This window comes from Sminthopsis crassicaudata, chromosome 6, assembly GCF_048593235.1.
Source record: "Sminthopsis crassicaudata isolate SCR6 chromosome 6, ASM4859323v1, whole genome shotgun sequence".
Lineage (NCBI taxonomy): Eukaryota > Metazoa > Chordata > Mammalia > Dasyuromorphia > Dasyuridae > Sminthopsis > Sminthopsis crassicaudata.
Window position 1 is genome coordinate 49,290,732 of NC_133622.1, and position 25,079 is coordinate 49,315,810.

A 25,079-nucleotide genomic window follows, 5' to 3' on the forward strand; every position below is an offset into this window, starting at 1 on the left:
ATGTATTCCCGACCAAACAATTGTTTTGCTGTACAAAAAGAATCGGAGTTTGAAATAGTATACAATTAGCTTGTGAAGGAAATCTAAAATGCAGGTGGACAAACTTAGAGGGACTGGAAATTCTATTTAGTGATTCATAATCATCTCCTAGAGTTCTTTTGCTGGGTGTAGCTGGTTCAGTTCATTATTGCTCTATTGGAACTGATTTGGTTCATCTCATTGTTGAAAATGGCCTCATCCATCAGAATTGATCATCATATAGTATTGTTGTTGAAGTATACAATGATTTCCTGGTCGTGCCCATCTCACTCAGCATCAGTTCATGTAAGTCTCTCCAGGCCTTTCTGAAAATATCCTGTTGGTCATTTCTTACAGAACAATAATATTCCACAATATTAATATACCACAGTTTATTCAGCCAATCTCCAATTGATGAGCATCCACTCAGTTTACAGTTTCTGGCCACCACAAAGATGGCTGCAACAAACATTCTTGCACATACAAGTCCCTTCCCCTTCTTTAAGATCTCTTTGGGATACAGGTCCAGTAGCAACACTGCTGTGTCAAAAGGCATGCACAGTTTGATGATGTTTTGAGCATAGTTCCAAATTGCTCTCCTAAATGGCTGGATGTATTCACAGTTCCACCAACAATGTATCAGTGTACCTGTTTTCCCACATCCCCTCCAACATTCTGCATTATCTTTTCCTGTCATTCTAGTCAACCTGACAGGTGTGTAGTGGTATCTCAGAGTTGTCTTAATTTGCATTTCTCTGATCAATAATGATTTGGAGCATCTTTTCATATGACTAGAAATAGTTTCAATTTCTTCATGTGAGAATTGTTTGTTCATATTCTTTGACCATTTATCAATTAGAGACTGGCTTGGTTTCTTACATATTAGAGACAATTCTCTATATATTTTGGAAATGAAGCCTTTTTCTGAACCTTTGACTGTAAAAATGTTTTCCCAGTTTATTGTTTTCCTTCTAATGTTATCTGCATTATTTTTGTTTGTTCAAAAACTTTTCAATTTGATATAATCAAAGTTTTCTACTTTGTTATCAATAATGATCTCTAGTTCTTCTTTGGACATAAATTCATTCCTCTTCCACAGGTCTGAGAGATAAACTATCCTATTTTCCTCTAATTTATTTATAGTCTCATTCTTTATTCCTAGGTCATGAACCCATTTTGACCTGACCTTGGTGTACCATGTTAAATGTGGGTCAATGCCTAGTTTCTGCCATATTAATTTCCAAATTTCCCAGCAATTTTTGTCAAACATTGAGTTCTTATCCTGGGGTTCTTGGGTTTCTCAAACACTAGGTTATTAGAGTTATTGATTATTTTGTCCTTTGGATCTAACCTATTCCACTGATCAACTAGTCTATTTCTTAGTCAATAACAAATGGTTTTGGTAACCGCTGCTTTACAATATAATTTTAGATCTGGTACAGCTAGGCCACCTTCATTTGATTTTTTTTTTTCATTAATTCCCTTGAAATTCTTGACTTTTTGTTTTTCCATGTGAACTTTATTGTTATTTTTTCTAGGTCATTAAAATAGTTTTTTGAGAGTTTTTTGAGAGATTGGTATAGTGCTAAATAAATAGATTAGTTTAGGTAGTATTGCCATCTTTATTATATTTGCTCCCCCTGTCCAAGAGCATTTAATATTTTTCCAATTGGTTAGATTAGACTTAATTTGTATGGAAAATGTTTTGTAGTTTTGCTCATATAGTTTCTGAGTTTCCTTTGGCAGATAGATTCTTAAATATTTTATACTATCGGTAAGTTACTTTAAATGGAATTTCTCTTTGTACCTCTAACTGTTGGATTTTGTTAGTGACATATAAGAATGCTGATGATTTATGTGGTTTTATTTTGTATCCTGCAACTTTGCTAAATGTGTGGATTATTTCTAATAATTTTTAGTAGAATCTTTGGGGTTCTCTAAGTATACCATCATCATCATCATCATCATCATCAAACAGTGATAATCTGGTTTCCTCATTACCTACTCTAATTCCTTTAATCTCTTTCTCCACTTGTAATATCAAAGCTAGTATTTCTAATAGAATATTGAATAGTAATGGTGATTGTGGGAAACCTTGTTTCACCCCTGATCTTAATGGGAATGGTTGCAGTTTATCCCCATTAACATATGATCTTATTTATGGTTTTAAATAGATGCTACTGATTATTTTAAGGAAAAGCCCATTTATTCCTATACTCTCAAGTGTTTTTAATAGAAATGGATGTTGGATTTTATCAAATGCTTTTTTTGCATCTATAGAGATAATCATATGATTTTTGTTAATTTTGTTATTAATATGGCCAGTTATACTGATAGTTTTTCTAATATTGAACCAGCCCTGCATTCCTTGTATAAATCCTAATTGACCAGGGATATGAACAGACAATTCTCAGATGATGAAATTGAAACTATTTCCACTCATATGAAAGAGTGTTCCAAATCACTACTGATCAGAGAAATGCAAATTAAGACAACTCTGAGATACCACTACACACCTGTCAGATTGGCTAAAATGACAGGAACAAATAATGATGAATGTTGGAGGGGATGTGGGAAAACTGGGACACTGATACATTGTTGGTGGAGTTGTGAAAGAATCCAGCCATTCTGGAGAGCAATTTGGAACTATGCCCAAAAAGTTATCAAACTGTGCATACCCTTTGACCCAGCATTGCTGTTATTGGGATTATATCCCAAAGAAATACTAAATAGTGGAAAGGGACCTGTATGTGCCAAAATGTTTGTGGCAGCTCTTTTTGTTGTAGCTAGAAACTGGAAGTTGAATGAATGTCCATCAATTGGAGAATGGTTGGGTAAATTATGGTATATGAAGGTTATGGAATATTATTGCTCTGTAAGAAATGACTAGCAGGAGAAATACAGAGAGGCTTGGAGAGACTTACATCAACTGTTGCTGAGTGAAATGAGCAGAACCAGAAGATCACTATACACTTCAACAACAATACTGTATGAGGATGTATTCTGATGGAAGTGGAAATCTTCAACATAAAGAAGATCCAACTCACTTCCAGTTGATCAATGATGGACAGAAATAACTATACCCAGAGAAGAAACACTGGGAAGCTAATGTATATTGTTAGCACTACTGTCTATCTACCCAGGTTACTTATACCTTCCGAAGCTAATAATTAATGTGCAACAAGAAAATGGTATTTACACACATGTATTGTATCTAGGTTATATTGTAACACGTGTAAAATGTATGGGATTACCTGCCATTGGGGGGAGGGAGTGGAGGGAGGGAGGGGATAATTTGGAAAAATGCATAAAAATAAATAAATAAATACTCAATATTCCAAAAAAAAATAAATAAATAAATCCTACTTGACCATGATGTATTATCCTGGGGATGGTTTTCTGTAGTCTTTTTGCTAATATCTTATTTAAGATTTTAACATCAATTTTCATTAGGGAGATTGGTCTATAGTTTTCTTTCTCCATTTTCAACCTACCTGGTTTGGGTAACAGTACTATGCCTGTGTCATAAAAGGAATTTGGCAGGACTCTTTAATTCCTTATTTTTAAAATAGTTTATATAACATTGGGGCTAATTATTCTTTGAATGTTTGGTAGAATTCACCTATGAATCCATCTGGTCCTGGAGATTTTTTTCTTAGGGAGATGATTAATAGCTTGTTCTATTTATTTTTCTGAAATGGAACTATTTAAGCAATTTACTTCCTCCTCTGTTAATCTGGGAAGCCTATATTGTTGGAGGTAGTCATCCATTTCACTTAGGTTATCAAATTTATTGGCACAAAGTTGGTCAAAGTAACTCATTATTTCTCTAATTTCCTCTTCATTGATGGAAAGTTATAAAATTTCCCCTTATTACTGCTTTAACTACATCCCACAGATTTTGGTATGATGTGTCATTGTTGTCATTATCTTGAGTGAAATTATTAATTATGTCTATAATTTGCTGTTTCACCCATTCATTTTTTAAGATGAGATTATGTAGTTTCCAATTACTTTTTGGTCTATTTACCACTAACTTTTTGTTGAGTGTAGTTTTTATTACATCATGATCTGAAAAGAAAGCCTTTACTATTTCTTCCTTCTTGCATTTAATTTTGAGATCTTTATGTCCCAATACATGGTCACTTTTCATATAGGTTCCATGAACTGCCGAGAAGAAAGTATATTCCTTTCTGTCACCATTCAGTTTTCTCCAAAGATCTATCATACCTAATTTTCCTAATATTCTATTTACCTCTCTAATTTCTTTCTTATTTGTTTTGTGGTTTGATTTATCTAATTCTGAGAGTGCAAGGTTGAGATCTCCACTAATTATAGTTTTGTTGTCTATTTCTTCTTGCAACTCTCTTAACTTCTCCTTCAGGAAGTTAGATGCTATACCACTTGGTGCATATATATATTTAGTATTGATATTGGTTCATTGTCTATGGTACCCTTTAGCAAGATATAGTATTCTTCCTTATCTCTTTTGATTAGAACAATTTTTGATTTTGCTTGATCTGAGATAAGGATGGCTACCCCTGCTTTTTTTACTTCATCTGAAGCATAATAGATTTTGCTCCAGCCTTTTACTTTTACTCTGTATGTATCTCCCTGCTTTAAATGTGTTTCCTGTAAATAACATACTGTAGGGTTTTGATCCAGTTTGCTATCTGCTTCTGCTTAATGGTTCATCCCATTCACATTTACAGTTAAAATGACTGTATTTCCTGCCATCATATTATCCCCAAAGTATGCTTTTATCCCTTGCTCTCCTGAACCCCTTCCCCAGTATTAAACTTATGAATCCCACTTGCATCATGCAGCCCTCCCTCTTTAGTATCCCCCTCTCCTCCCTTTAAATCCCTTTCCCTTTCTTGAAACCATTCCTGATTACTCTTTTCCTTTTCCCTTTTCCTCTCCCCCTTTTTAATGAAGTGAGAGAGAATTTTCTATAAAACCAATATGTCAATTATTTTCTCTTTGAGCCAATTATGATGAGAGTAAGCTTCACACAGTGTTCCTCCCCCTCTCAAACTTCCCTCAGATATGATAGGTTTCTTTGTGGGATGTAGCTTCCCTCTTTTAATCTCCTTTTTCAGTTTTTCTGACACTATCCCCTTTCCATTTCTACTTCCTCCTTTTTTTTTAATCAAAGAAATTAAATTATACATGTAGTCTTAGTGTATATCCACAACAGAAATATAGTTCTCAAGAGTTCCTTTTACCTTTTTCTCCTTCTCTTAAGTCCTGTGATTGGAGATCAAATATTTTGTTTAGATCTGTTTTTTTCCTTAGAAACAAATGGAATTCATCTGTTTCATTAAATGTCCATCTTCTTCCATGGAAGAAAATGCTAAACTTAGCTGGGTAGTTTATTTGTGGCTGCATTCCAAGTTCTTTTGCCTTTTGGAATATCAGATTCAAGGCCCTTTGATCCTTGAACATAAAGGCAGCCATATTTTGAGTGACCCTTATTGTGGCACCTTGGTATTTGAATTTTTTTTCCTGTTTGATTGTAATATTTTTTCCTTAGTCTGATAGTTCTGAAATTTGGCCACTATGTTCTGTCGAGTTTGTTTGTTTTTTGTTTTGTTTTGTTTTTTAGGGTCTTTTTCAGAATGTGTTCGATGAATTCTTTCAATGTCTATTTTACCTTCTGGTTCTATTTCCTCTGGGCAGTTTTTTTTTTTTTTTTTTTTTTTTTTGTTTTTTGTGATATCCTATAAAATAATATATAGGCTCCTTTTTTCATCATAATTTTCTGGAAGTCCAATAATCCTCAGATTATCTCTCCTAAATCTATTTTCCAGGCCTGTCATTTTTTCCAAGTAGATATTTGACATTATTCTCCAGATTTTCTTTTTTTTTTTTTTTTTTTTTTTTTTTTTTTTGGTTTTGCTTGACTGATTCTTGGAGTCTCAATGAATCATGCATTTCTGTTTGTTCAATCCTTATTTTTGATGAGTTATTTTCTTCATTAGCTTTTAAAAATTATTTTTGTATATGTCCAATTGAATTTTTAAATGAGTTGTTTTGCTCTATGGAATTTTTTTTTCCATTTCACTAAATTTGTTTTTAGGGAGTTATTTTCTTTTTCCAATTCACAAATCCTATTTTTTTGGGAATTCTTTATATTTTCCAATTCATAGATCCTATTTTCCTGTGATTTCTTTACCTTTTCCAATTTCCTAATTCTGTTTCCCTGCACTTCCTGTGAATTCTTTACCTTTTCCAATTCACATTTCAGGATTTTTTTTTACCCTTTCCTATTCACATTTCAGGAGGTTGTTACTCTCTTGCATAGCTTCTCTTTCCTTTCCCAATTTTTCTTCTAACTCTCTTTTGAGATTTTTAATAGTCTCTTCTAGAGTGTTTTTTGGCGTTTTGTCTGGAGGCTGTTTGCTATTAGTCTCCTCAGGGTTGGAAATCCTCCCTCTTTCTGTATAGAAACTATCAATTGTTTATTTTTTTCTCATTTTTTTTAAAGCCTTTAGGGTCTGCCTTCATGGCAAGGCGGTTACCAGCTTCCTCTGCAGAATAAGAATGAGTAAAGGGACAGTAACTGTCCTCTCAATGAGCTGCAAAGAGCTGGAGCTGCAGGAGGGCTCTGGGAAGAGCTCCACAGGGAAGTATCAAGGGCCAGGCTATATAAGTGCCCGGCCAGGAGCCCCACTATGAGGATTAGCACCTACCTTGGGGCTAAAGGTTAAGCAGCAAAAGTATCACTGTCCCCTCCCCCCACAAACACCTGCTTTGAGTATTAGCAGTTGCCCTATCCCTCACTGCACCGATAAATGTTTCTGCCTGGGCAGTGGTAGTATAGCTGGGGAAATTCCACTACCCCAGGCCGAGCCTCCCATTGTGTAGATGAGAGGTTGTCCTGGGCTGTACCCCTGCTGTGTGTGACTGCCCCCCAACAAGAGCCCCTAACTGCAGAATGCTGCAAAGAGCTGTGTTATGATCTGAACTGAGTCACTTCTGGTCCTGGGTGGGAGCAGTCAGATCCTCTCACGTTCTGGCATCCCTCAGTATATCCTCTACCCCAGGCTCCAACTTCCCTGCTTGTCCACTTCTCTGAGACCATTGCAAAGCAGTCAGGCTATGGTAGAGATTTCTATGTAAACCTTCCAACTGCAGAGGCCACCCCTCTCCAGATTCTATCCTTGCCCTGTGCTGGTCTACTCCCGCCATTCAGGACAAACCTTTTCTGGCAATATTCCAGATTATCTTTGGCTGGTGAGTTGTTGTACTTCCAAGCTTCATAAACCTTACCAGTCTGTGCTATTTTTGAGGCCGATTTTAAAAATTGGTAATGAGGTTAAGGGGAGCTCAGATTCTCACTTGTATCTTCTCTGTCATCTTTGCTCTGTCCCCCATATAAAAGAATTTTAACAAATCTATAGGGATATACATAATTCCCCAATTGATAAATGATCAAATAATATGAATAAGCAACTTTCCAAAGAAGTTGAAACAACTTAAATACATATGAAAGAATGTTCTAAATCATTATTTATTACAGAAACACAAATTTTAAAAATTGAGATACCATATTACATCTATCAGAGTGGCTAAAATGATAGATGGAAAAGTGACAAATGTTGAAGTCATGTGGAAAATGTGGACCTTAATTTATTATTAGTATGTCTGTAAATGTATCCAACCATTTTGGAGACAGATTTGGAATTCTGCTGAAAGAGTTATTAAACTGCATGTATCTTATGACCCAATAATACCACTATTAATTCTGTTTCCAAAGATGATCAGGGAGATGAAAAAGAACCTCCATGTCCTAAAATATTTATCAGAAGTTTCTTTGTGCTAACAAAGAAGGGGAAATTGTGGGGATGTGTGTCAATAGGGAAATGGTTAAACAAATTGTGGTATATGGTCATTATAGAATATTACTGTTACAAGAAGTGCTGAGCTCAACAATTTTAGAAAATTATGGAGATGAGGTGGAACCAACATGGTGTAGTAAAGGTGGAACTCTTTTTACCTCTCCCCCTAAAAAAAGTTCTAAATTCCTTTATAGAATGGCTCTAAATAAGTTGTGGATCTTCAGAACACACCAAAAGGTGGAGGGACACATTTTCCAGCTGAAGACAGCTAAGAAAATCACCAGTAAAGGTAGGAGGCACCAGGGTAGGAGTCCAGTATGCAGTTAAAGTACAGGAGTATACCAGTGCAGCCCAAAACCAACACTAGAAAAACAAGAACTTGGAAATCAGCCACAATACTGGTAATTTCTAGACTTCTAGACTTCTCAATCTGGAGAAACCAACAATGACTTGGAAGGTTGGTAGAAAAGTTTTGTCAGTAGGATGAGAGGACCTGGGGAAACCAGCAAACCAAGAATGGCCATTAATAGTGGCAGCTTATAAAGGCTACAACTCACAGTTGTTGTTGTTATTGTTGTTGTTGTAGCTTTAATTAGCATTAAATGGAGAAGTCTTACTTTAGCCAGTATATCTTACTGGTACATTGAGGCAAGGACACTCTTAACAGCTTCAGAGCAGAAAATAATGCTCTAGGTCAGAATCATAAATGAATTTCAATGCAGCAAAAAACCCTGAAGTTTGGGACAGCAAATTATCCAAAGTGAAAACAGATACTTACTTTAGAAAAGAGATAAAAGCTGAGAAATAAACTAGGAAAATGAGCAGAAAACAAACAAAAATACATAGAAAATTACTATGGTGACAAAGAAGATCAAACATACACACAGAAAAAGAAAACAAAGTCAAAGCTCCCATATCTAAAGCCTTTGAGAAAAATAAAATGGAGTTAAAGGGAGAAAAAGCAATGTATTAGGAGAAAGAAAGACCTCCAGAAACACTACAGTTCTAGGTATTATGAATACCTAATTTAACTACAAAAATTTTATGAAGGAACATGCTACATGAATCCAGAAAAAAAATTCATATGATGGTATATGCATGTGCATATATGTATGCATGTACACACATGTCTATACACCCAGATCTGTGTCTAGTAATATCCTAATAAATGTTAAGGAGGAGAAAAAAAAAAGGTATTTGATAACTGTTATTTTTGAATGAAATAGCAAATTTTAAATAATGGATCTGTAACTTCAATTTCAATTTTCTGTTTTTGTATTTCACTTTATTATGGAAATTATTGTTTTATTTCTTAAGTTCAGAATAAAATAAAGAATAAAAACGGGTATAAGTCCACTACCATTTTCTCTAACACTCAGGGAAACAATTCCCCCAACATAGCCCTTCCCTATACCATTTTAAAGAGATTAAGATTAGGATGAACACTTAACTTAGTTGCTAAATCGCAATATTCTCATCAAATTTCAAGCCCAAAATTTCCCTGGACTGCCCACCTGTCACCATTGTTGTTAAAGTGCTTTACTCATTGTAAAATTTACTGTGAATTAAGGGTTCCAAGGTTACCATACCTAGAGCACCCAAGACTGAGATTCCATTCCCTGCATCTAGAACTGAAAAGGACAAACAAAACAGGGAGAACTCAGAAGGTCAGCAGAGAGGTTCTGTGGCAATGGAAGTGGAAGTTGGGCATGCAGTACTTCCACACGTCATGCCAGTACAGTCTTGGCCCAAGTGTCTATGAAGTAGGATTTAGCACACTAGATATTACAGTTCCAGGCAGAAAAGAGTGCTTGTGGTCAGATTCTTAGAGAAATTTCTGAAAACAGATGTAAAAAGACCCCTGAAGTTGTGACATTGCACCCTCCATTCTGGAAATGGAGGCCTACTTTAAAAAAGAGTTAGAATCAGAGTAATTGGCTAGGGAAATGAGTAGAAAACAAACAAAAAAAAAGTTTCTAACCATTGAAAATTATTATGGTGACAAGGAAGATTGCGTTTTTTAAAGAAACTGAAGAATTTTCCCTACGAGTATGTGCTCACATCATAACTCTATGTCACATTTTGATAATTCTTATAATGTTTCAAATTTTTTGATGACTATTATTACAGTGATCTGTGATATTTTATATTATTCACATTGTTTTGGATTGCCATTAACCATTGAGAGATGTTAAGTGTGATCTGACTGCTCCTCAATAAGCTTTACTTGTCTCTTTTTTTCTTTAGGTCTCCCTTCCTATTCTCTGTGAGATAACAATATTACAATTAGGCCATTTAACAACTCTATATTGGCCTCTAAGTGTTCATATGAAAGGAAGAATCAATCCATGCAGAAAACTTTATTATTTTGTTATCTTTAAAAATTACACAATTATTAAATTAATAAAATTTCAGTTTTTAAATTTTTAAATTACCCCAACCTTCAGCAACTATCACTCTGCTTAGTCAGCAGTCACTAATATCAAAACAAGACCCTCTTCCACAAAAAGATTATGTGAAGTCTCAGATGATGGCTAGCAACACATATGAGCATATATAACCTATGTAAGTAGACAATATATCTAGGTAACATTGAGAACCTAACACATCTTCTCAATGAGTTATATCCATAAATGTCAGCACTTTCTTTTCTTATAAGGAGCATTCTAAGTTGTCTAAATTGTCAGTACAATCTGAGTTTTAAATAACATTTAATGCTTGTCAGCAGCAGAATGTCAATAGCTCCCAAATGCCTCTGAGATAAAATACAAACTATTCTGTTTAGCATTTAAAGCTCCTTTATATTCTGGCATCAAATTATCTTTGCAAACTGATTCCCTATTATATCACTCTTCTCCTTCCAGGATCCCTTTCCTTTCCCATCCCAAGCATAACTAGTAGTAACTAAATAATATTATTGATACATAATATCATATATCCTATCTCTGTGTCTTGGAATATACTCTTCTCCAGTTAAAAGGTTTCCCTTCACTTTGTCTCTTGAAATCTTTACTTCCATTTATGCTTCACCTCAAGTATTATTTCCAATAACAGATCAGTCATGATCATTTTTAGAAATCTTTGATAAAATTTATTTCTATTTTACTTTGTCTAATTTTTGTATGATCTGTATACTTATTATTCCCTCCAGTAGAATGCAAATTCATTTGAGGCAAAGTTTATTCCTTTTTGGTTTGTTTGCCTATTTATTTCTCTTGGTAGTATTTCTTTGTTTAATACATTTAATCAATGTATTAAAGGTTTAGTAAATACTTATTGAATATAATTCATACTTCATAACCATAATAAGATAGAATACTGAAAAAAGTATGTAAACATTGAACCATTGAATAATGTTTATATTCTATTCTACACTGAAGAGGGGAGAAAATACCATTTAATATGCTTGACTGCCTTTTTTTTTTTTTTTTTCCCTTGGTGAGTCAATTGGGATTAAATTATTCTCCCAGGGTCACACAGCTAGGAAGTGTTAAGTATCTGAGACCAGATTTGAACTGAGGGTCTCCTGACTTCAGGGTTGGTGCTCTATCCACTGTGCCACCTACTTGCCCCCTTGACTTTAATTTTTAAAGAGTCTCTTACTGGAAATCTATCATAACCATTTTAATACTATCTGTATGTAATAGTTTCTTTTTTCTTTCTTATAATGAAGATATTTTTTGATGATAATAATAGTTATTTTTGTTATTATTCATTTACTTATAAAATCACATAAAACTTCATTTAAGTTAACTTAGGAAGTCTATTAAATTGTAAACCACATCTTATTTTACATATTTCATATAATATTTATGTTATAAGAAATATTTTTTTCCAAATTATTTCTGGGTTTTTGTCAAAATTCTTGTTCTTTGTTTTTGTTTAAATTCAAGGAGGTGAACAAACATCACATGCAATGAGAATAAACTAGAATCATTCCCAGTAAGATCAGGGGTGATACAAGGTTGCTAACTCTCACCATTACTATTCAATATTGTATTAGAAATGTTAGCTTTGGCATTAAGAGAAGAAAAATAGATGAAAAGAATTATAAGTAAGGAGGAAATCAAATTACCACTCTTTACAAATGATATGAGGGTATACTTAGAGAATTCTACAGAATCAACTAAAAACTGCTAGAAATAATTCAAAACTTTGGCAAACTTGCAGGATACAAAATAAATCCATGTAAATCATCAGCAAAGCCTGATTATCAACAAAGTCTAGAGGGGAGCCAAGATGGCGGAGAAGAAACACACGACTCAGTGAACGTCCTCACTCCCTCACAACCAATTAGATAAATTAAGTCTCAAAATTAGCTCAGGACTGATAGATACCACAAGGACTGGAAGCACGACTTACCAGCTGAAGAAAATCTGGAGTTTCAACAGGAAAGGTCAGTTCTCAGGGGAGGAATAAGAAAGACCAGCACAGACGGTGGGGTAGGGGCACACTGCACCCATTGCGCTGGGAAGGGCTCTGGGATCAGAGAAGCCACTGAGGTAAAGGAATCTGGCACAGGCTGTTAGCTCTTCTCTGCTAATTATTTAGCAGTTCAGAAGAGAAAGCCAAAATATTTTAAAACTCAAATTAGATTTTCCCCGAACGGGGGGGGGCGGGGGGGGGTAGGTGGTGACTCAGCAGAGAATCGGCACCAGGGGGTGTGGCCTCAGCTACCACCTGAGAATAGTTAATTGACTGACAAGTGGGTGGATACGGCCCAAGGCAACACACACTGCCTAGCTTAGCTGGAGGGAGTGGAACTCAGCTCCAGGAAGTCCCAGAGAAGCGGAACCTTTGAACTAGGGACCGCGGTTTCTGGCAGACACTTCCAGTTTGAGCACAGGGGCTTCTCACGTCACCTGCTGCAGACATCCACTCCCCACCCGGACACAAAGGCTGGGCTTCGTGCTGTCTTCACTATTCTACGCCCTCAAAGCACAGTAGTGCTAATCACCTCTGAGGCACTTCCAGGGAGGGGGTGGGGAACTCTCTCCCAGAGCTCTCTCTTAGCTCAGGCGCAGGGGCCGCTGCATCCATCCAGTCTGGGAGGAAGCTGGTAAAGAAGTAAATAATTTCCTACCCCAGGGACAGACCCCAAAACATTTTTTTAAATATGAGCAAAAAAGCTAGAAAAACTATAGATTCCTTCTATACAGAGAAAGAGCGGGTATCCAATGCGAGGAAGTTGACAGCAGAGAATCAGCAGATAACAACCTAAAGGGGAACGATTCCTGCCCCCCATCACATAACTCTCTCCTAGAAGAAGCTCTTAAAAAATTGAGGGAGATCGAAGAAAAATGGGGAAAGGAAAGGGAAGCTATGATAGAGAATAACAACGTCCTGAAATTGGAGTTGGAAAAAATAAAGAATTCACAGGAGATGCAGGGAAACAAAATTAGTGAATTAGAAAAGGTTAAAAAACACAGGAAAGTAGGATTTCTGAATTGGAAAGGATAAAAAAGTCTCAAGAAAATAGAATTTCTGAATTGGAAAAAGAAAATAATTCTCAAAAAAAAAATTAGGGAAATGGAAAAAAACTCAATAGAGCAAAATAATTCATTTAAAAATGAAATTGGGCATTTACAAAAAGAACTAAAAACTGTGAAAGAAGAAAATAACTCCTTAAAAGTCAGGATGGAACAAATAGAAATGAATGATTCACAGAGAACCCAAGAATCAGTCAAACAAAACAAAAAAAATGAGAAGCTGGAGAACAACGTCAAATACTTACTGGGAAAATCTATAGACCTGGAAAATAGATCTAGGAGAGATAATCTGCGGATTATTGGACTTCCAGAAAACTATCACCAAAAAAAGAGCCTAGATTCTATTTTACAGGAAATTATCAAAGAGAACTGTCCAGAGATAATAGAAACAGAAGGGAAAGTAGATGTGGAAAGAATTCATCGAACTCCTTCTGAAATAGACCCTAAAAAAAGAACACCACGGAATATTGTGGCTAAGCTGCAGAATTACCACACAAAGGAGAAAATCCTGCAAGCAGCTAGAAAAAAACAATTTAAATACCAAGGTGCCACAATAAGGGTCACCCAAGATCTGGCTGCCTCCACATTAAAAGATAGAAGGGCCTGGAACCTGATATTCCGTAAGGCAAAAGATCAAGGACTGCAACCACGAATGAACTACCCAGCTAAGTTTAGCATCTTTTTCCATGGAAGAAGATGGTCATTCAATGAAACAGAGGAATTCTATATGTTTCTAAGAAAAAAACCAGACTTAAACAAAAAATTTGATCTACATCCACAAGACTGAAGAGAAACAGAAAAAGGTACACAGAACCCTTGAGAACTGTAACTCTGTTGTGGGTATATAAAAAATACTCAAGGATAATTTGATTTTACTGATATAAAAGAAAAAAAAGGGGGGTGTGGTAAAGGGAAGGAGGTCGGTTCAGAAAAAGGGGAAGGAGTGATAAAAAGAGGGAAACTACATCCCAGGAAGAGACATAGAAAATACACCATATCTGAGGGAACTTAGTGAGGGGGAGAATCATTGTGTGAATCTTACTCTCATCAGAAGAGGCTCAAAGAGTAAATAATTAACATATTTGTTTTTCAGAGAATTTTCTCTCACCTCATTAAAAGGGGGGAGAGGAAAAGGGGAAAGGAAAAGGAGAATAAGTGAAGGGACTTGGAGGGAGGGGGGAGGGATCCTAAAAAAAAAAAAAAAAAAAAAAAGAGGGAGGGTTGCGCGTCACAAGGGGGGTCTGTAAATTAAATATCGGGGAGGGGGATCAGGGGGGTCAAGGGAAAAAAGCATAATCTGGGGATAATACGATGGCAGGAAACACAGAATTAGTAATTTTAACTGTAAATGTAAATGGAATGAACGATCCCATCAAACGGAGACGGATAGCAGATTGGATCAAAAAGCAGAACCCTACAATATGTTGCCTACAGGAAACACACTTAAAGCAGGGAGATACATACAGAGTAAAGGTAAAAGGTTGGAACAGAGCCTATTATGCTTCAGGTAAAGCCAAAAAAGCAGGGGTAGCTATCCTTATCTCAGATCAAGCAAAAGCAGAAGTAGATCTCGTTAAAAAAGATAAGGAAGGAAACTATATCCTGCTGAAAGGTAGCATAAATAATGAAGCCATATCAATACTAAACATATATGCACCAAGTGGTATAGCATCTAACTTTCTAAAGGAAAAGTTAAGAGAACTGCAAGAAGAAATAGAAAGTAAAACTATAATAGTGGGAGATCTCAACCTTGCACTCTCAGATTTAGACAAATCAAACCACAAAACAAACAAGAAAGAAATTAAAAAAGTAAATAGAACATTAGAAAAACTAGGTATGATAGACCTTTGGAGAAAACTGAATGGCAATAGGAAGGAATATACTTTCTTCTCAGCAGTTCATGGATCCTATACAAAAATTGACCATATATTAGGACATAAAGATCTCAAAATTAAATGTAGGAAGGCAGAAATAATAAATGCCTTCTTCTCAGATCACAATGCAATTAAAGCTACATTCAGTCAAAAGTTAGGAGTAAATAGACCAAAAAGTAATTGGAAACTGAATAATCTCATCTTAAAGAATGACTGGGTGAAAGAGCAAATTATAGAAACAATTAACAATTTCACCCAAGATAATGATAATGATGAGACATCATATCAAAATCTTTGGGATGCAGCTAAAGCAGTAATAAGGGGAAATTTTATATCTTTAGAGGCTTATTTGAAGAAAATTGAGAAAGAGAAGATTAACGAATTGGGCTTACAACTTAAAAGGCTAGAAAAAGACCAAATTATAAACCCCCAACCAAAAATTAAACTCGAAATACAAAAATTAAAAGGAGAAATCAATAAAATTGAAAGTAAAAAAACTATTGAATTAATAAATAAAACCAAGAGTTGGTTTTATGAAAAAGCCAATAAAATAGATAAACCTTTGGTAAATTTGATCAAAAAAAAGAAAGAGGAAAATCAAATTGATAGTCTTACAAATGACAAGGGGGATCTTTCCACCAATGAAGAGGAAATTAGAGAAATAATAAGGAGTTACTTTGCCCAACTTTATGCCAATAAATTTGATAACTTAAGTGAAATGGATGACTTTCTCCAAAAATATAGGCTCCCTAGATTAACAGAGGAGGAGATAAATTGCTTAAATAGTCCCATTTCAGAAAAAGAAATAGAAGAAGCTATCAATCAACTCCCCAGGAAAAAATCCCCAGGGCCAGATGGATTCACATGTGAATTCTACCAAACATTTAAAGAACAATTAGCCCCAATGTTATATAAATTATTTGAAAAAATAGGGGATGAAGGAGTCCTACCAAACTCCTTTTATGACACAGACATGGTACTGATACCTAAACCTGGTAGATCGAAAACTGAGAAAGAAAAGTATAGACCAATCTCCTTAATGAATATTGATGCTAAAATCTTAAATAAGATATTAGCAAAAAGACTTCAGAAAATCATCTCCAAGATAATACACTATGATCAAGTAGGATTTATTCCAGGAATGCAAGGCTGGTTTAATATTAGGAAAACTATTAATATAATTGACCATATTAATAATCAAATTAATAAGAACCATATGATCATCTCAATAGATGCAGAAAAAGCATTTGACAAAATCCAACATCCATTCCTACTAAAAACTCTTGAGAGTATAGGAATAAATGGATTATTCCTTAGAATAATCAGGAGTATATATTTAAGACCGTCAGTAAGCATAATATGCAATAGAAATAAACTGCAACCTTTCCCAGTAAGATCAGGAGTGAAACAAGGTTGCCCACTATCACCATTACTATTCAATATAGTACTAGAAACGCTAGCCTCGGCAATAAGAGCCGAGAAAGAGATTCAAGGAATTAGAGTAGGAAATGAGGAAATTAAACTATCACTTTTTGCAGATGACATGATGGTATACTTAGAGAACCCCAAAGACTCTGCTAAAAAGCTACTAGAAATAATTCAAAATTTCAGCAAAGTGGCAGGATACAAAATAAATCCACATAAATCCTCGGCATTTTTATATATCACTAACAAAATGCAACAGCAAGAGATACAAAGAGAAATTCCATTCCAAACAAATGTTGAGAGTATAAAATATTTGGGAATCCATCTACCAAAGAAAAGTCAGGAATTATATGAGAAAAATTACAAAACACTTGCCACAAAAATAAAATCAGATTTAAATAATTGGAAAGACATTCAGTGCTCTTGGATAGGCCGAGCGAATATAATAAAGATGACAATACTCCCCAAACTAATCTATTTATTTAGTGCTATACCAATCAGACTCCCAAGAAACTATTTTAATGACCTAGAAAAAATAACAACAAAATTCATATGGAAGAATAAAAGGTCAAGAATTGCAAGGGAACTAATGAAAAAAAAACTCAGAGGAAGGTGGTCTAAGTGTACCTGATCTAAAGCTATATTATATAGCAGCAGTCACCAAAACCATTTGGTATTGGCTACGAAATAGACCGGTAGATCAGTGGAACAGATTAGATACAAAGGACAAAAAAGGGTACATCTATAGCAATCTAATCTTTGACAAACCCAAAGATTCCAACATTAGGGATAAAAATTCATTATTTGGAAAAAACTGTTGGGAAAACTGGAAATTAGTATGGCAGAAATTAGATATGGATCCACACTTAACACCATATACCAAGATAAGATCAAAATGGGTCCATGATTTAGGCATAAAGAGGGAGATAATAAATAGATTAGAGGAACAGAGGATAATCTACCTCTCAGACTTGTGGAGGAGGAAGGAATTTATGACCAGAGGAGAACTAGAGATCATTATTGATCACAAAATAGAAGATTTTGATTACATCAAACTAAAAAGTTTCTGTACAAATAATACTAATGCAAACAAGATTAGAAGGGAAGTAACAAATTGGGAAAATATTTTTAAAAACAAAGGTTCTGACAAAGGTCTCATTTCCAAAATATATAGAGAACTGACCATAATTTATAAGAAACCAAACCATTCTCCAATTGATAAATGGTCAAAGGATATGAACAGACAATTCTCAGAGGAAGAAATTGAAACTATATCCACTCACATGAAAGAGTGTTCCAAATCACTACTGATCAGAGAAATGCAAATTAAGACCACTCTGAGATACCACTACACACCTGTCAGATTGGCTAAGATGACAGGAACAAATAATGACAAATGTTGGAGGGGATGTGGGGAAATTGGGACACTAATACATTGCTGGTGGAGTTGCGAAAGAATCCAGCCATTCTGGAGAGCAATCTGGAATTATGCCCAAAAAGTTATCAAACTGTGCATACCCTTTGACCCAGCAGCGCTACTACTGGGATTATATCCCAAAGAAATACTAAAGAGCGGAAAGAGACATATATGTGCCAAAATGTTTGTGGCGGCTCTTTTTGTTGTAGCTAGAAACTGGAAGATGAATGGATGTCCATCAGTTGGAGAATGGTTGGGTAAATTGTGGTATATGAAGGTTATGGAATATTATTGCTCGGTAAGAAATGACCAGCAGGAGGAATATAGAGAGGCCTGGAGAGACTTAAATCAACTGATGCTGAGTGAAATGAGCAGAACCAGAAGATCACTGTACACTTCAACAACAATACTGTATGAGGATATATTCTGTTGGAAGTGGAAATCTTCAACATAAAGAAGATCCAACTCACTTCCAGTTGATCAATGATGGACAGAGGTAGCTACACCCAGAGAAGAAACACTGGGAGGGGAATGAAAATTGTTAGCACTAATATCTGTCTGCCCAGGTTGCATGTACCTTCGGATTCTAATGTTTATTGTGCAACAAGAAAATGATATTCGCACACATGTATTGTACCTAGATTATATTGTAACACATGTAAAATGTATGGTATTGCCTGTCGTCGGGGGGAGGGAATAGAGGGAGGGGGGGTAATTTGGAAAAATGAATACAAGGGATAATATTATAATATATATATATATATATATATATATATATATATATATATATAAAATAAAAAAAAAAAAAAAAAACAAAGTCTAGCAGCAAAAGATACAAAGAGTAATTTCATTTGAAATAACTATAGATAATATAAAGTATTTGAAAGTCTATCAGCCAAAGCAAAGCCTAGAACTATATGAACAGGATTACAAAACAATTTGGCATGCAAATAAAGTGTGATCTAATATTTTGGAAAAATGTTAAGTGCTCATGGATAGGCCAAGCTAATATAATAAAAAATCTTCATTTTCATTGACATTGGGAATTTATGATGAGAAAACTTCTATCAATGCTGGTGAACACATCCTCTAACACTTAGAGTCATAGGGAGTTAAATAGTAACACTGAGAGGCTAAGTCACTTGACCAGTGATAAACTTAATGCATGTTTTAAACAGGATTTGAATACATCTCTCTGTGAATCTAAGATTCACTATCTATAATAACACATTGAAATGCAAATGCACTTATTTTTTGCTTTCAGATTTGCAAAACATTAAGCATTATCTCTTTTAATAGAGTTAGAAGGTAGATGTGATCACAGTTATAAGCAGGAGCATAGAGAAAATAAGATATAAATATTATTCAAGCATAGGTAAAAACTTTCAAGTATTACCTAAGTGTGCGTGTATGTGTATGCATGTATTCAAAGTTTTTACACATATATTGAATGCTATTCCTAACACATTTTGGGGATTTATTATTAATGTAGCCAGAGTTTCATCTTATAAAACTGCTATGAAAGGTGTGACCCCTGGACATTTGCATATCTCCATAATAATGCTGGTAATATATAATGCATTTTTCTTGAAAGCATTATGACAGAATATTACTAGCCTTGGTAATTTGGCATGACACATCCAACTTGTATTTAGAGTTACAATTTGCTTCTTGCCTAGTGCCCTCAACAGCACAAATGTATAATTAATAGTTATAATCTAGCTTGGGGATATTGTTAGAATGAAGCCATGGCAATGAATCAACACTTACATTTTAAAAGCTGTTAAATCTCATAGGTCAATTTCTCTTTTGCACCACTCTTTAAATCAATTATTACCAAAGTGACAAGTAACTTAGGCTACTGTCATTTCAGTCATGGGAAAGCATTGTTTTTTATTTGCTCACCTCAATGCAAAAAATCCAGAATGTGTCTCTAAGCACCTTTTCCTACATTTAACATAAAGTTAGACCAAACTGTCACCAAAAGCAAAGACTTAGTCTGTTAAATGGAAACATTTTTATGTTTCCCCTTGAAAGTTTGGAAGTTTGGCTTATTTATTTTCCAAAACCACAAATAATCAACTGTCAAAAAAGTCTCATTAAGTAATTCAGTGATTCAATTACATGGAAATCTCTTACAAGAGCTGAAATTAAAATGGAAAAAAAATACATACACATATATGCATTTAAATGTATTTATTTCCTATCTTCAAACACTTTTCTTAAGAAGTGTTTCATTTAGTAACTGAGGCATATTATAAAATCATTATGTACATAGTATTACCTTGCTGCATCCCACTTTTGCAGAAATTGTATGGCTGCTTCCCAAATCCCTGGGCCCTTAGGCACTTCTGAAACATTCATTATACCTGTGTTTGTTTTTAAATATTATATTCTCCACCAACCTCCATTACTGCATATGTGTCATTTCTGATAGATTCAATTGACAGATAATCCTGAGTTGGCATTCATTCTCTGAAAACTCCATGCACTCTATAAGTAGAGACTTTAGAAATTATTTAGTGTCTTTTCTTTTTAAATTATGAATCTTCTATGCATAAGAGGCATTTGACAGATGCCATCAGAAGTAACAGAATTCTTCTCCTTCTTATATACCAATATCATTAATTCAGTCATTAACCTTAGCAAAGATCTTGAAAAACTGACAAAAACATTTTTCTTATTTAAATAGTAAGAAACTAAAGTGAAATACATTATTTTATGCTAAATATAAGCAATGAATCTATATGGCACTATTAAATTGATAAACATAATGCTTAGGAAAATTTTACTTATAGTTTCATGTTAATACTCTTCCTTAGGTTAAAAAAATAAAACAAAAACAAACAAACAAACAAAAAAACAAAACAAAACAAAAAAACCTAACTTTTAATGACATTGAACTCTGACTTGAAAAATATAAAAGGATTAGATCATCCTTCCCCTATTTTGTCCTTTCCCTCTTTTCCAGACATACAGGATCACATTTCATAGTTTTCTCTATCCTCTTTCTCCATGCCATTCCTGCAGACTTTGACTTGATTAGCAATCCTTTCCTTAATACTCTCTTTCTAGGTTTTCAGGCCATCACTCTAGTCTGGCTTTCCTACATCTCTGAATGCTTCTTTTAAGTCTTCTTTATAATATCCTCATCCAGATCAACAGCTTCTGTCAGTGTCCATCAGGGTTCATTTCTGGTTCTTTTTTCTTTTTCCTCTATCTTATTTGATATGGTGATATTATAGCTCCCATTTATTTAATTACCATTGCTAAGTTTATGATTGTCAAATCCACTTATCCTTCTCCAATGCTTCTGTTAACTAGAGATTCCACATCACCTACTGCTTTTCAGACATCTCAAACTGGATGTGCAGTAGATATCTGAAGCTTAATATGATCAAAACAGAACTCATTATATTTCCCCATAAGTCTTCCTCAATCTTCTATTTTCCCTATTATTGTGGAGATTAATACCATTTTCCAATTTTCTCAGGTTTAAAACCTAAGAGTCATATTCTACCCTCATTATCTCTCAGCCCTTATAACCAATCTGTTAACAAGGGATTCATGACTTCCCTTTTGAAATATCTTTCCAAGATACTCCTTTTTCTCCTCTGATACTGCCACCCAACTAGTACGGGTCTTTATCAAATTCACCCCTTAACTAACTAAATCCAGCTCCCTGCTTTTGAGTCAGCCTGACCCAAATCATCTCTCCCCGCTTCAACTTGGTCTGTGTCTCTGCCTGTGTTTCTGCCTCTGTCTCTGTCTCTCTCTGTTTCTCTCTCTGTCTCTATTTCTTTCTCTCTCCCTCTCTTTTGTCTCTTTCTCTGTCTCTGTCTCTGTCTCTCTCTGTTTCTCTCTCTGTCTCTATTTCTCTCTCCCTCTCTTTTGTCTCTGTCACTGTCTCTATCTCTCTATCTCTTTCTCTAAACTCTAATTACTTCCTATTATTTCCACATTCAAATATATGATTACCTATTTGGCATTTAAAGCCCTTCATCAACTACTTAACTTTTTACCTTTCTATTCTTCAATCCAGTAACAACAACTTTCTAACATGCATGAACAAGATTCTATCTCTCAGCTCTAAGCTCAGGTTGCCCTTCTTAAATCTACCTACTGTTTTTCTTGTTTCCCTTTAATTCTTCTCTCTGTCTCGTTCTGTCTCTGTCTCTGTCTTTCTTTGTCTTGTCTCTCTGTATTTCTTTGTCTGTTTCTGTCTCTCTGTCTCCTTCTCTGTTTCTCTGTCTCTGTCTCCTTCTGTCTCTGTCTCTCCATCTCTCTCTCCTTTTCTCCCTCCTTCTCTCTCTCTGTATCTCTGTCTCTCTCCCTCCCTCCCCCTTTCTCTGTCTCTATCTGTCTCTGTCACTCTCTCTTTCTCTGTTTCTATGTGTCTGTCTCTGTCTCTGTGTTTCTCTGTCTCTGCCTCTTCTTCTGTCTCCATCTCTGTCTCCCTCTGTCTCTCTCTGTCTCTGTGTATACCTCCTCTCTTTACATAAAACTTTTCTTAGACTCTCTCAAATTTGGTTCTTTCCCTCTTGAAACCAAAGACTGCTGGAGCCTCTGCCCCACACCCCAAATACCAAGAACTGATAAGCAATACAGTGAAGCATGAGAACATCCTGCCTTGAAGGTCATAAAGCCCAGGTGTTAGCAATAAAGCATTCTTTCTTAGCCTGAGAGCATCCTGCCATAAAATATCACAAGGTCACACATATCTAACACCAGATGTTCCTTAATCATCAAACGTTCCCCTAGTCACATAGTCACAGAACTGTTTTTTCAAACCTATACTCTGGAAACATATATAAGCCTTGTACTTTCCTTCAATAAATGAGCTATTCTGCTTTGCACAGAGTTGTCTCTGCCTCTTGCTTTCTTCACCCATTCCCAGGTTGTTGCCTTACTAGCTTTGCTTACAGGTTGCACGTGGCTTCAGACCCCCTTAGTTCGAGACCCGCAGGTCGGGTCAAAAGACAATGTTTTGTTTCATTTTGTATATCCAGAGTTTAACAGACTACCTGGCACATAGTAGTTAATTAGTAAATGAGTATTTTTAGATTGATTAATTAGTAACATATTTCTTCTTGGGACTTTTAGAGTACCATGTTTTTCCCTTCTTATGTCACTTAAATTCAACCTTGCATTTTGCTTATTTATTCATATTTCTTAGCTTTTTACCTAAATTGTAAGTTACTTCAGGGAAAAAAACAAAAAACAAACAAACAAACAAACAAAAAACCTCTTAATCATTTTGATACCCCTTCAGGGTCTACCACATTATCTTCCATAGAATCATCATTTAGTAATTATTGGATGAATGAATGAATAAAAGAATGAATGAGAAAATTATTAACAGTCACTGAGTACAGAAAATTCTTCTGTTATCAGAAGCATGTTGACATTTGACATTGAAAAGGTAAACATAGGTTAATTGCTATTTGCTACTTGATATCTTCACTTTGGTATAAAGTCCTTATTCGTGGATCATATTATGCTGCTTTTTTGCTCTGCTCAAGGACTTGAAGTTCTGTCATATGGAAGAGATGTTATATTATCTGTTTGGCTTGAGTGAACAAAAGATGGGGTAATGTCCAAAAAAACACAAAAACAGTTCATTGAGTCTGATATTAGAAATACCTTCCTACAAATCAGACCTATTAAAAGTGGAATAGATTCTCTAATCAGAAACCTAGCCCCTTTTCTCCCTCCCCTGAAAGCATGACTAGAAGAAAAGATGAATGACCATTTTAGGTAAGTTATAGAAGAGACTCATTCAACTTCCTGTCTTTAGTTGTTTCTTCCAACTTATACATTTCACAGTCCTATAGAGTATTATGAAAGAGACAAATGGGAAGGAATTGTACTTAAGAGCTTAGGAAATTCACAAATTTTATGAGGAAAAAGATTGAATGTCATATTTGAGAGTCAAATAAATGACCAATTTGAGTGGAATGAATAGATGAAAGAGCTTATATTTGTTGAGTCAGATTTTGGATCTAATCTTGAAGTTTTGAATGGCAAATTGTGTAACCCATCACATTTTCAAGTTTGTGATCCACAGAACAAATATTTAAAAGTATAGAGGAGTAATATTGCAATAAGCAGTCTCATAGAAAATAAAATACCAAGGAGAAAAATTAGTAATTATCAAGAGGCAAATAAGTCCCTAAATTTTTCAGATACTTTATAATTCTTCCAAGGGATGTGACATTCTTAGTAATGGTATTTCTATACCAAGATACAATGTATTTCTACATATCATAAACTAATCCCAGATTGTAAGTGCCATGAGGTCAGGTTGAATTTTTAATGGCCTTCTGTATCTCTGGAATTGCTGAAGATAGTGCTTGAGAGTGCACACTTTAGTGAGAAGTATGCATCAACACTGTTATTTATACTTATTGAAATTGCACTAATCTTTCCCTCCTACTTTAACAATCTCTATGTTAAAAAAAATGAAGCTTTTTAAAGAATAGTACCCCAGATTGCAATTCTGATTTTCTGTTTTATCCTGATACTCTTTAGTCCTTTTCATTATGTCTGCATTTGTAAAATTCTATTTAGAAGTTTGTTTTCAAACTAACTTTCCAAATTACTATACCCTTTTTCCATTAGGAAAGAAATTAATGTAGAAGATGACAGCTCCAGCAACTGGCCGTGATGAGAGATAGGAAAGTGGAACCCCATTGGTTAGCCCAAAGATAGTAAGATAATCCCATGAGGCACAGTGTCTCCTGTAAATGAATTTACAGGCTCGAAAACCTAGATTGATAAAAAGGTTTATTGTAGGAATTTTAGAAGTAAAGTTTAGTTAGTAAAGTTGAGGGTAGAGATAGAAGAGCACTGGATTAGGTCCAGTGGGCAGAAATCCTTAGCATAAGGATGCCATACTTAAGATTTCTGCAAAAGCATGGTATCTAGTGTTGCCCTTTTATAATGGGGGCTCTTGGTGATGTTGAAGGTGGGTGTAGTCCCAGGCTGCTGTGGGTTTTCAGATAAGAAAGAA